This window comes from Lithobates pipiens, unplaced genomic scaffold, assembly GCF_037356315.1.
Source record: "Lithobates pipiens isolate NorthernLeopardFrog02 unplaced genomic scaffold, aLitPip1_a1.2 Scaffold_13, whole genome shotgun sequence".
In the NCBI taxonomy this organism is placed as follows: Eukaryota; Metazoa; Chordata; class Amphibia; order Anura; family Ranidae; genus Lithobates; species Lithobates pipiens.
Window position 1 is genome coordinate 186,315,981 of NW_027507718.1, and position 12,719 is coordinate 186,328,699.

Sequence of the window (12,719 nt, forward strand, 5' to 3'; positions counted from 1 at the left end):
AAATTACACCCCAAAATAAATTCTGTTGCTTCTCCTGAGTACGGGGATACCACATGTGGGGGACTTTTTGGGAGCCTAGCCGCGTACGGGACCCCGAAAACCAATTCACCGCCTTCAGGATTTAAATATAAAACTCTACCAAAAAAACTGTTAGCGATCGCAGGGATCAGGCCTGACTCTGCAAACGCTGCAGTTATGTGTTTAGTGTTTTGTAAGTGACAGTGATCGATCGATACTGTACTTGGCTGGGCGAAGGGGCAAAACGCAGGTGCTAGCAGGTATCTGGGCTGATCTAGCAAACAATGCGTTTTTTTGGAACCCTAAACTGCTGGGGACGCTAGTATAGATCTGATCAGATCAGATATTGATCTGTTCAGATACTATACCACTACGGGAGGTGCATGCTTTGCGCGTGGGTGTTAGCGGTACTGGCACTAACCTAGTGCTTCCTGGGGCGACGCAGACCCTATCTAAACCCTAAAACCTAATTGATATCACCCGCCGGGTGATCAGGGGGTTAAACCTTTATTGGGTAATAAATGGTGGGTGCCCTGATGCTATAAAAAGCAAACTAACTAACCAGCGTCACCAGTGACACTTATACGGTGATCACTGGTGAAAGGGTTAACTCTAGGGGTAATCAGGGGTTTAAAACCTTTATTAGGTAGTATATGGGGGTACCTAACGCTATAAAAACCTGGTGGTGAACCTAAAAAATAACTAGCTACCTAGTGGCACCAGTGACACTAATGCAGCAATCAGAAAAACTATTGCTTAGTGACACTGGCAAAAGGGGGTGAAAGGGTTAACTAGGGGTAATCAGGGAGTTAAAACCTTTATTAGGTAGTATATAGGGGTACCTGACGCTATATAAAAACCTGACGGGGAACCTAAATAACTAAATAACTAACTGACTAACCAGCGTCACCAGTGACACTTATACGGTGATCGCTGGTGAAAGGGTTAACTCTAGGGGAAATGGGGGGGGGGTGATCGGGGGGTGATCAGGGGGATGGAAGGCAGGCACGTACGGGTACGTGCTTGTGCCTGTCCGTGCCATTGTGCCGATGTATAATTACATGCGGCGGTCCTAAAGTGGTTAAAGAATGTTACCCCAAAATTTCATATTCCTGATATGTGTATGTTACACCATGTACTTGTGTTCCGTTTGTATTTCTTCCTTTGTGTGAAATACCTAGTGATCCTGCCAGTCCCCCTGCCTTCATATTTCAACCTGACCACACTAGGCAAAAAAGCCCATTTACCCCAATGTGGCTGTGGTGGGAGAACAACCACCCTGTCCTCCAATGGGCAGACTTGAGTTGACACACCCCATCGCACAGCTCTTCACTGGGGAGATCAGTGTATTGCTTTTTCTCCACCCCTACCTCTCTAAGACCCTTATTCAACTGAGAACAGATTAAGTGATCACTAATATATAAAAAGGTACTTATATTTTTTTTATATGTATATATAAACATTTGCACTTTCATTTAGATTTTTAACTGAATGGGTAATTTTACCGGGTAAAGGTTCACATATACTTGACACACTGGGGGTTATTTACTAAAGGCAAATCCACTTTGCTCTGCAAGTGCACTTGAAAGTAAAGTCACTGTAGATCCGAGGGGGATAAGCAAGGAAAATAAAAAACAGCATTTTAGCTTGCATGTGATTGGATGATAAAATCAGCAGAGCTTCCACTCATTTCAGATCTACCCCTTAGATTTAGAACGACTGCACTTCCAATTGCACTGAAAGTGCAAAGAGGATTTACCTTTACATTGTAGCAAAGTGTAATTTCTTCAATGTTGTCACATGAAATTATATAATAAAATATTTACAAAAACGACGTGAGGGGTGTACTGCACTTTTGTGAGATTATGTGTGTGTGTGTGTGTGTGTGTGTGTGTGTGTGTGTGTGTGTGTGTGTGTGTGTGTGTGTGTATATATATAAACATTATGCGGCACTGTGTCGCCCATGCCCCAGACTTTGTCATATGACGAAACACGAATTGGGAGGAGCTGACCTGCTGACATTATAGCATGTATCTGTATCTGTATCTGCGGACGGGTGTTTGCACGGCCGGACGGCTATTCTGCTGTTTTTAACATTTATTTCTGTAAGTTTAATTTTAATTTCTATTAAACTATACTTTATCGGAATTATGCTATGGTTTTCATTCTGGGTAATATTTGACCACTCCTTATGGGACCTGCCTGATCGGGGTATCCTGGCTGTCTGCTGGATATATTTTTTTTACATACCGACCATTTGGAGGTGCCGCTTTCATTTTTGTGGTGTTAGCACATTGTTTGCGGTGGAGGAATTCATTACTGATTATTTATCTATTTATGCACACTTTATGCTAGCTGGGCTACCTGGCTCCATCATAGCTACTAGGCTGTATATGAGTTAAACACCTCTTCTATCATGTCCTCTTCCTCCTCATCAATTGCACTCCTGAGTAAGAGTGAGGTATCTTTTCACTATTATTAAGGACTAATGGGGAATTTGTTGCTTCATAAACTAAGATATATTCAGAATTATCATAAAGTAACTGACTAATATGCAGTGGCATACTAAGTGGGGGGTGGGGGGCGGGCCACCCTGGGTGCCACACACTGGGGGGGTGTCAGGCCAGCGCCCTCCCCCCCTCCGCAACTGAAGAGGAGACAGCGCCGCGGCCGTGGGTTAGGCAGACCACACAGAGAGAGCCTGAGGCACTGGCAGTGGGCGGCATTGCAGGGTGGAGTGACACCTGTCGGCTCAGTTATCCAGGACCCAGTGAACAATCCCCTTCTCTCTGTGGTCGCGTTGAGCCAGTCTAATCAGTCTCGGCAGCAGCTGTCACTCACAGCCGAGCAGAGTGAAGCCGCCTCCCCCTCCTCCTGCATGCACAGCACTGTGTAGACATAAAGGAGGACTGATCAGAACGGCGCAACGCGACCACAGAGAGAAGGGGATTGTTCACCTGGTCCCGAATCACTGAGCCGACAGATGTCACTCGGGTGCTGCTCACACCTCCCTCCTGCAATGCCACTGCCTTGGACTCTCCGTGTGTGTTCCGAGATATGGGTCTGTGGGAGGGGGGGTTGTACTGTTAGGGGAGTCTGTGCACTGTAGGGGGGTTCTTTACTGTAGGGGGGTCTGTGCACTGTAGGGTTTTTTTTTTTACTGTGGGGGGGTCTGCACTGTGGGGGGTCTGCACTGTGGGGGTCTGCACTGTAGGGGGGTCCTGCACTGTAGGGGGGGTCTGTACTATAGGGGGGTCTGCACTGTAGGCGGAGGGCTCTGTAATGTAGGGGAGGATTCGGCACTGTAGGGGGGTCTGCAGTGTAGGGGGGTATGCACTGTAGGGGGGTCTGTACTGTAGGGGAGGATACTGTACTGTAGGGGGCCTGTACTGTAGGGGAGGATTCTGTACTGTAGGGGGGTCTGCACTGTAGGGGGGTCTGTACTGTAGGGGAGGATTCTGTACTGTGGGGGGGGTCTGTACTGTAGGGGGGTCTGTACTGTGGGGTAGTTCTTACTGTAGGGGAGGATTCTGTATTGTAGGGGGGGTTTGCACTGTAGGGGGGAGAGGTCTGTACTGTAGGGGAGTCTGTACTGTAGGGGGGTCTGTGCTGTAGGGTGGAGGGGTCTGTACTGTAGGAGGGTCTGCACTGTAGGGGAGGATTCTGTCTGACTTCCTTGGGGATGAGGACATCAGGCGCCATATTTTGTCGCCTGATGTCTGGAGCGCTTCACTAGCAGGGTAGAGAAAGCCTTTACAGAGGACATTGCACAGTTCAAGGCTGACACCTCACATCTGCCAGCCAGAGTAGAATCCTTAGATGAGAGAATCAAAGAAGCTCTCCCTGTCATCACTATGCTACAATCTAAATGCCTTATGCAGGATCAGCAGATTGATACCTTACTACGTCAATTGGACAATATGGAAAAATCACAGTCGAAGGGCAAATATCAAGATCCGGGGCCTGCCAGAAGCCACAGCTTCCAGGGACATTATCCCCAGACTGATGGACATCTTTAGGCAAATACTGGAACTACAAGCATCTGCTCCCATTGAGATAGATTGCGTGCATAAAGCACTCAGACCCCCATTTCAAGATGTGGACAATCCCAGAGATATTTCAAAAGAAAGGGGAATTTGAGAAAAAGGCACTGGAGGGCAACCAACCCCCGGGACTTTTTTGACAGCACTAGATATACTCAAACCATATATAAAATCATTGAAATTTTTATTATTTTGTGTACAAAAGACATTTTTCAGACAAAATAGATAATTTCATCCATTTAACATACAAAGTACAAAGAACAGATATAAAGAGATTGGCATGTGGGCCTATAAGACTCCATCTGTTACCACATTCATATATGATTAAGACTGCATTGTTTCTTTCCTACATGTTTCGCTCTTCAGAGCTTCCTCAGGACAATTGCAGCATACAGCAATCAACAAAAAAACTGAAATTATACAAGAAAATTTATTTTAATACAAATACATAACATTTCTGTACACATAATAAACCCAAAAAAAGGGCATGAGAGGTGTCCTCCAACATGGGTTGACACATCTGATTCAATCAGTCTAGTGGTGGATTCGCTCCAGTCCAACAAATTGGTTCAAAAGTAGCGAAACCATCACCAATGAATAATTCAAACACAAGGGCATGATTTACGTATCAATGTTCAATAGACAAATTAATTATTAGAAAGGGAACAACTAAACCATTCCCATGAATGGCCTACCCAAATTTGATACATGGATAATGTAATTTTCCTTTTATGGAGATTGCAGACAGTGTTGTAAAAAATCAAAATTAAAACAAAAATAAAATACACAGCTGGACTGAAAAGTATGCATAATACTAAGACAGGCAAAATGACATCTTACCCCATATACCTGGAAAGTTACTTTTGCTATCTGTCGTTGTTTTCATATATTGTGTGTATCAATTAGTACTTTTTCATCATGCAAGCGGACCGCGATAGGAGCCCCTTTAGGGATCCCCCACTCCTACCCCCAAAGAATCTGCAGAGGCACGAGAAACGTGTATAAGATATATCTAGGCCATTTAAATATATTTAGCAAATGGCACAGTTCATGTTTAAACATACCTGGTAATACCAAAGCAGTAAATAAAATAGAACCAGTTCAAACATGCCCGATGTCCACGAACACCATGTATTGTCAGATGGAATTGGATAGAGTATGTTTCTGAACACGAGAAGTTTCTCTGTGCTGATCTATGAAACAAGGGAACTGAAAAATGTCTTTTGTACACGAAATAATAAAAATTTCAATGATTTTATATATGGTTTGAGTATATCTAGTGCCGTCAAAAAAGTCCCGGGGGTTGGTTGCCCTCCAGTCCCTTTTTCTCAAATTACCCTTTCTTTTGAATAATCTTTAATTGGGATGTGGCACTTTCTTATGTATGTAGAATAATATGACCATTAGCCTTTGTCTATATATATCTTTTGTCTATAATCCCAGAGATATCATTTGTAAGCTTCATAAGTTAACGCTTAAAGACCGCATCATGCAAAAAAGGCATGGCAAGCCCTTTTTTGATTTTGATGGAGCACATCTATTTTTCTATCAGGATATCTCCACATGCACCCTCATGCAGCACAGAGCACTCAGCCCCCTCTTGACCATGATCCAGGAAGCAGGACTGACATACTGCTGGGGTTTTCTCGTCTTCTTAGGCCGCGTACACACGCGGGGACTGTCTGCCGAAACTAAGTTCGTCAAACAGTCCGCTCAAACTTTTGAATGAACGAACACGCCCACACACGGCACTTTTTGAGCGGACAAATACGGCAAACTTTGTTCGTCGTACTAAGTCCGCGCAACTTTTGAAATGAACGGACTCGCCCACACACGAGGCAACAGTCCACTCATTTCGAGCGCGTGTGCAGGTAGGCGGGGCCCGCCGCCTGGAATGTACTTAAAGGGGAACCCCAACGCCGAAAAAAATCGGCGTGGGGGTCCCCCCAAAGTCCACAACAGACCCTTGTCCGAGCACGCTACCCGGCCGGCCAGGAAAGGGGGGCGAGCGAGCGCGCCCCCCTCCCGAGCCGTACCAGGCCGGGAGGGGGGGCGGTGTCACATGGTATATGTCACATGGGTTGGTCACATGGTGACCCCGCCCCCTTACGATGTCATAGTCCCCATGTGACATCAACCCATGTGACCAACCCATGTGACATATACCATGTGACACCGCCCCATTGTCACTATATAAGTGGCCGCACAGCGCGGCTCTGGCATTCCGGCCGGAGAGAGCGACGTGTCAACATCTCCTGGAGAAGAAGAAGAACAAGAAGAAGAACGGAAGGCGACCGGAAGGCGACAGCGGCGACAGAAGACCGGGCCACCGCCTCTAAAAGAGCTATAAGAAGGCGCGGTGGCCCGGCAGAAGAACGGAAGGCGGCGGCGACAGAAGACCGGGCCACCGCCTGCAAAAGAGCTATAAGAAGGCGCGGTGGCCCGGCAGAAGAACCGAAGAGGGGGACAAGACCCCCGAAGTCGGGAGAAGAGGCCGGCGGCGGGGAGGAAGAAAGCCAAAAGAGCTACAAGAAGATAGCGGAGGAGTCCGGCGAGAAGACCCCTGAAGACGGAAGACCCCCGGAGCTGTGCAATAAAATATTTTATTTCGTGTGTTGTGTTTTTTTTTTGGGTACTTTTATTTTACAGGTGAATGGGTAGGGGTACATTGTACCCCATACTCATTCACATAGGGTGGGGGGCCGGTATCCGGGGGCCCCCTTATTAAAGGGGGCTCCCGGATTCCGATAAGCCCCCCGCCCGCAGACCCCGACAACTAACGGCCAGGGTTGTCGGGAAGAGGCCCTTGTCCTCATCAACATGGGGACAAGGTGCTTTGGGGTGGGGGGGCCGCGCGGCCCCCCCTTCCCCAAGGCACCCCCCATGTTGAGGGCACGCGGCCTGGTACGGCTCGGGAGGGGGGCGCGCTCGCTCGCCCCCCTTTCCTGGCCGGCCGGGTAGCGTGCTCGGACAAGGGTCTGTTGTGGACTTTGGGGGGACCCCCACGCCGATTTTTTTCGGCGTTGGGGTTCCCCTTTAAGTCCATACCAGGCGGCGGGGCCCGCGACGTCTCCTTCGCGGGCCCCGCCTACCTGGAGACGCGCTCGAAATGAGCAGACTTTCCTCCGAGCGGGAACAGTTTGCTCATTTCGAAAGTGGCCTACACACGGGCGGACTGTCCGCTCAAACCAAGTTTCAGCGGACAGTTTTTCGGAATTTCCGAAAAACTTTGTTCGTCAAACTGTCCGCTGAAACTGTCCGCTGAAGCCCCACACATGAGCGGACTGTCCGCTGAAACACTGTTCAGCGGACAAAGTTGAGCGAACAGTCCGCCCGTGTGTACGCGGCCTTACAGGTGACTAAAGATGGCAAGCAGGTCACACTACGAACCAAATATGACCTCCCACACTTCCTATCTACTCTCGGGTTAGACGCTGTGGATTTTCCAGACTGGAGAGGACCGTCTGACGCACCTGCGATACAGCTTCCCCAACCATGGTTGCCAACTAAACTCAGAAGTTGCAAGAGAGCATCCGGCTCCTGATCCCTTGTCGGGCCCCTCCACTTCCAGAGACTGACAGAGCAGGCTCTCCTGGACTCCATGTGGTATCCGAGATCTTTTGCTTTTGCTGTGGGGTAACCCTGCTCCCCTACACATAACCCCTTCTTAGACTGTCCCACTTGATCTTACATTACTTCACCACTGCCGAGACAGCTCCAGATAGAGCCTGTGTCCACCCAAGACTGTTCATGGTTTATTATCTGATATACATTGTTCATATTGCCCATGTTATAGTTTGGCATACCCCAGCCGTGCCACCATGGACTTCATTAGCAGGCTACGAGCACTTGAACTGGATAAAGTATTTATCTGATCTTGGCACCTTGCAAGGCACGGTGGATGGAGGCGGTTCCCCATGTAGGCCTCCCTTTTTGGGTATAGATCCTTATTAGGACTCTGGGTTGCGGTTTTAGGCACTTCCTAGGGAGGAGGGCCCCAAACTCAACCTACAGATGTTTGGTTTATTTATATGGTTTTTTGTCATGTTTTTTTTGTCTTAACTGGTAACTTTCTGTGTTTGTAATTGGAGTCTTCAAGTGGGAAATGCGATATTACTTAAGAAACAAGGCCTGAGGTGTGCCATGGCCTGGATGGTCAGTATGCCTGAAAAGAGGGCATACCCTGAATGTAAGAATAAGAAAAAATACTATGAGTATGAGTGACAAAGCTGGGGGAAACGGGTGGGTGGGCACCTAGAAAACCCAACCCTGGCCCTGACAGAGGAGGAGGGTTAAATAGTCCCTCAGACTCCTCCCACAAATACAGGCTGGCCTGCGGCCAGCCTTCCCACTTGTAATCGGAGTCTTCAAGTGGGAAATGCGATATTACTTAAGAAACAAGGCCTGAGGTGTGCCATGGCCTGGATGGTCAGTATGCCTGAAAAGAGGGCAAAAAGACACAGGTTTAGGTGGAAAAGGGAAGGTAAAGATCTCATCCATAAAATGACGTATGCCCAAACACCAACTGTAAGTAACCGGTAAGTATCCTCTGTGAGAGTAGAACCCACCGACACCTGACCTGGAAATGAGAAGGAACCCCCTTAGAGCCTGAAAGCTATGCAAACCCAAATGAATATCCCATGAAGGATAGGATGAGCCTGATGCCCAAGGTAACCCAGACATGAGAATGAACTGCTTGTGAATGAGAGGACACGTGGGGAAAAGGGAGCAAGGGCTGACCTGAGGAACCCCTGCAAGAAGATGGCTGAGCAGACTGAAAAACCCCACAACGGACACCAGAAGAAGCACCGTGAACACCCCCCCCCCCCCTGGCCTACCCATACCTGGCAAGAGGAAGTGAGAGGGTGAGTGCCAAAAATCCGTGATAGGAGAGGAAAGCTGGCTGCCCAATTGATGTGATGGAGTAGGTGCCATGGCAATGAGCATCATCAACATGGAGACACCAAGACAGACTGGTCCCACCGGATGCAAACAGGTCATGCTACTGCCTGAGACCTACCAACCGAGACCGAGTCCTGAACCGAAGAAGGAGAAACAGACTCCAACCCAGGGAAATAAGTCCCATGGCATGATCCAGCCATGCCCAAAGTGACTAAAGCCCCCCCCCCCCTCCCCACCTGTAACAGACCGGGGATCAGCAAAGATGACTGGACTGACGTCCCTGAGCAGTACTCCAGGCAACCTCCTAGACAAGAGATCAGAGCTGAGAGTGGAATCCAGAATCATGACGATGTCCCCCAACCTACCACCTAAGGACCGTGGCTTAGGACACACCCTGAGAGAGTATAAATCCCTGGGCGGTAACCAGGGCCTCTATGCAACAGGATGTCAACTGAAGAACATTGACGTCTGCTTCCGACCCGAGGGTGAGCCCAGTGGCGAAACGACATCTGTAAGTGAGTGCAGGCATGGTTGATATTGGTATTGAAGCCAAGACGGCCCAATCTGAGAACGCAATTAGAAGGAAAGACAGACAACCAGACATGAGAACAACAACGCCCCTCTGCCTACCTAAGAATGAGAACATTATCAGAAAAGTCAAGACCACAGCGCATAAATTAACCTGATGACGACCCCCCCCCCCCCGTGTGAGTAATGAGTTAGCCCGAGTAACCTGCAGCGCGGAGACAGGTAATTAACAGAAACTCAGGCCTAGAGTACCCACAGACCGTGGTGGGTAGACGTACAGGTGTGGTGAATGAACATGCATCGTATGACGTATGGTATACGGGCGAGAAGATTGTGGTCAACAATCATTAATAACGAAACCTCAGCCCGTATGGATCTGTAGACGTGATAGATCCTGACGTGTGAGCCCTAGCTAACTGCCCTAGGTACAAACATGAACACAGGCCCGATGAGACATGACAAACAACAAATATGAAAACAGGTACCGTAGTATGCCATGAGTGACAGAAACGCTGGGCCAGAAATGCAAGGACAGCAACCCTATGACAGAATGTTGCGACAGAAATGCTGAACTGAATGCTGCGACAGAAATAAAAAACCATAAATCCTGGTGCAGAAATGCTATGACAGAAAGCAACGCCATGACAGAAACGCTGAAACTGAATGCTGAGGCAGAAACAAACAGAAACCCAGGAGCAGAACGCAATGACAGAACGCTGAGGCAGCAATGACATGACAGAAAATCCTGGGGCAGAAAAACGCTGAGGCAGCAATGACATGACAGAAAATCCTGGGGCAGAAACGCTGAGGCAGCAATGTCATGACAGAAAATCCTGGGGCAGAAACGCTGAGCCAGAAATGCTAGACAGAAAACTGACAGAAATACTGGGGCAGGAAATCCTATGACAGAAATGCAGAAACTGTACGCCGAGACAAAATCCAGAGGCAGAAACACTACGACAGAAATGCTAGACTGAACGCTGTGACAGAAATGCTGGACTGAACGATGTGACAGAAATGCTGGGCAGAACGCTGTGACAGAAATGCTGGGCAGAACGCTGTGACAGAAATGCTGGGCAGAACGCTGTGACAGAAATCCTGGGCAGAACGCTGTGACAGAAATGCTGGGCAGAACGCTGTGACAGACATGCTGGGCAGAACGGTGCGACAGACATGCTGGACTGAACAGTGCGACAGAAATGCTGGACTGAACGGTGCGACAGAAATGCTGGACTGAACGCTGCGACAGAAATGCCGAGCAGAACGGTGCGACAGAAATGCCGAGCAGAACGGTGCTACAGAAATGCCGAGCAGAACGGTGCGACAGAAATGCCGAGCAGAACGCTATGACGGAAATGCTGGACTGAAGGCTGAGACAGAAATGCTGGGCAGAACACTATGACGGAAATGCTGGACAGAACGCTATGACGGAAATGCTGGACCGAACGACCGAACGCCATAACGGAAACGCTGGACAAACGCTGCAAAAGAAAATGCTGCTATGACAGAAAAATGCTGGACAGACCGCTAGCTGCGATAAAAACACTGATCAAAGAAAGTGAACAAGTGAAAGCAGCAAACCTGGCCTCAGGTCTGGCCGTTGTCATGGCTGCAGTGGGTGGTCTGATCCCCACTGACACTGCAGCAAAGACGCCGGTTGAGGGGAAGAAAGGAGTGACTGGCAGGAGACTGCCCATCCCCAGGGAGCACCAGGAGTAAACCAACAGCCTGCCCCCCTCATGAACCAAACATACATGAGGAGAGGAGCAGACGGCCGATCACAAACCACCTGCCCCCCCCCCTCCCACGCTCGCACGGCGTGCACGCTGGCCAGGTGGAGCTGGGAACTGACTGGGGAGATGACGAGGTGGATGGATGGCCGAACGCCCCCCCCTCCCCTGGCATGTGCGCCAGGAAGAGCGGGCGGGCCGCACGGAGCTATGAGGATATGACAGAAGGCGGATGGATGGCCGGATGAAAACCCCCCCCGCTCCCCCGGCATGAGCGCCGGGAACAACGGGCGGGCTACGCGCCAGCCCCACGGAGCTGTGGGGAGATTTGGAAAAGGAGGACGGATGGCCAGATGAACGCCCCCCCCCCCACTCCCCCCGGCATGGGAGCCGGGAAAAGCGGGGCCACACAGCGCTGAGGGGGGACTGAGAAAAAGCAAGCGGGCGGACGCCCCCCCCCCCTCCCTAGCATGAGTGCCATGGGAACCGGGTGGGCTGCACGCTGGCCTGATGTAGCAGAGGGGAGAAAGGGAGGAGGACAAAGCAGGCCCTAACGTATCCCCCACCACCCAGAAATGGCAACCTAGAAAACCCAACCCTGGCCCTGACAGAGGAGGAGGGTTAAATAGTCCCTCAGGCTCCTCCCACAAATACAGGCCAGCCTTCCCACTTGTTCTCTCTCCTCTATTCCCCCTTTCTCTCTTCTCTCCCTTCTTCTTCCCCCTCCTGTTCTCCCAGGAGCATCCCCTCGCTTCACCGTCTGCATCGTGGCGTACTGGCACATCTGGCAAACCACCCATTCTCCAGATCTCCCATGACTACACTTAAGGTAATATCTTATAATGTATGTGGCCTCTGCTCCCCAGAAAAATATAGCAAAGTATGGTGGGAACTTAAGAAGTCAGGTCACAGGTGGTTTTCCTACAGGAAACCCATTTTACCCATTCAATGCCTAAGCTGTGCAACCATCTGTACAACCAGTGGATCCATAGTACCTCCCCAATCTCCAAATCCAGGGGTACGATGGTTGGGATTCATTAATTCTGCCCCTTCCAGCCCACGGGAAACAAAATAGATCCTCAAGGTCCCTATGTATTTCTGAAAGGTACTATTGCAAGGAAATTGTATACGTTTGCCACGATCTATGCCCCCAATACCAACCAACTTACTTTCATAGACACAGCCCTAGAACTATTGGCGGAATTTAAAGAGGGTTTCCTAGTCCTTAGTGGTGACTTCAGTGTCAGCCCTGACCCCTTACTTGACATGTCCCATACCCGACCCTCATGCTCTTATGCCTTCCTCAAGCACTTTCGCAAGGCCCTTCAGTCACACCTCCTGATCGATAGTTGGAGGGTGCTTCATCCCACCATCAGGAATTTTAGCTACTACTCAAAAGTACACAACATATATACCAGAATACACCACATCTATGTAGACCGCCCTGCAGTCTGCATCCATTGGGAACATAACGATCTCTGATCACACTCCAGGCATG